This window comes from Carcharhinus amblyrhynchos, chromosome 16 (genome assembly GCF_965287045.1).
Source record: "Carcharhinus amblyrhynchos chromosome 16, sCarAmb.v2.hapA, whole genome shotgun sequence".
Classification (NCBI taxonomy): Eukaryota; Metazoa; Chordata; class Chondrichthyes; order Carcharhiniformes; family Carcharhinidae; genus Carcharhinus; species Carcharhinus amblyrhynchos.
Genome location: NC_137339.1, coordinates 29,948,732 through 29,949,899, shown reverse-complemented (window position 1 = coordinate 29,949,899; position 1,168 = coordinate 29,948,732). Strand labels below are relative to the sequence as shown.

General features: G+C 44.9%; 1 pseudogene; it reads left to right on the top strand.

Annotated features, from left to right (window-relative positions):
• The first annotated feature begins 243 nt into the window (after nucleotides 1-243).
• Nucleotides 244-395, top strand: LOC145354112 (U2 spliceosomal RNA; annotated as a pseudogene).
• The last annotated feature ends 773 nt before the right edge of the window (nucleotides 396-1,168 follow it).

The window sequence follows — 1,168 nt, the reverse complement described above, 5'->3', positions numbered from 1 at the left end:
TTAAGGTAAAAATTGGGAAAAACAAATTGGCGCCATTTCATTGAGGACACTTGAGCACCTATCCAGGGTTCTTGATCTTTCTGTTTATGAGCTTATATTCGGACATGGAGTCCACATATTCTAAAGGAGTGTAGTCCAGATGGGAGCAGTTGCAGTGCCTTTCAGGTCAGTAGCCACAGCAGCAGTGGAGCACTTGCAAGAGGAGCAACAGATGTAGAAAAAAAACAGATGTAGCATAGCTTCATCGCTTCTCGGCCTTTTGGCTAAGATCAAGTGTAGTATCGACATGCTGCACTTGGTTGAAGTCATTAGGTTACATTTCAGCTTCATTTGAAGCAATTTTTAAAAGTGGCATCTCTGCCTTTTGGCTAAGATGCAAATGAGATCAAGCCTTGGAGGAGGAGCTACACCTACTCCAATCAGCTTAGATCATGTAGATAAAGCCCAAGACAGGAGGTGAGAGCCCTGTCTTGTCAGCTTGGATCGGGAATGTCTCAACTTGTTGAGACTCTGAATTGGACTTGATTTGATTGAATTGGGATAAAAACAAAAAAAGAACAACTGTAGCACACAATGCAACCACAGGCGGATCTGCCAAGGTAAATGTGTACGGTTAAGAGGATAGATTGTGGGGGAGATGTCTGGGTGGGATGCTCTTTCAGAGGATCAGTGCGGACCTTATGGGCTGAATGGCCTCTTTCTGCATTCTCTTTCTGCACTGTAGGGACGCTTTGGTTCCATGGTTCTATTTGATTGACTATGCCCATGCTGTTACATTGGGAAACCCAGGTGATTCTATGAATTGGAGGGGATTCTGCCTCTTCGGTGACAGCTGGTCTGAGACCACAGCAAGAGGATCCAGCAGGTGTGTGTGAGGTTTTCAGAGAGCTGCCTTAATGCCTTTATCCTTCAGTGGTCTCGGTGCTTCTGCTTGTCATACCTCAGCACTGCCCCAGTTGATGCATTAGGATGAGAAAGGATATCTGTTGAAAATCTGGCTGCTGACAACAGAGCACAATCCCACCATAGAGACACACAAGAAAAAAAATCAGAACCTTTTCAGAGCCAAGACCACAATAGAGCAAGTAATCGACTTAAAGTGAGCAGTGCCTTGATTGACCTGGGTGATCTCTTCAATATGGACTGGCAATTTGTTGCCCAGACATTA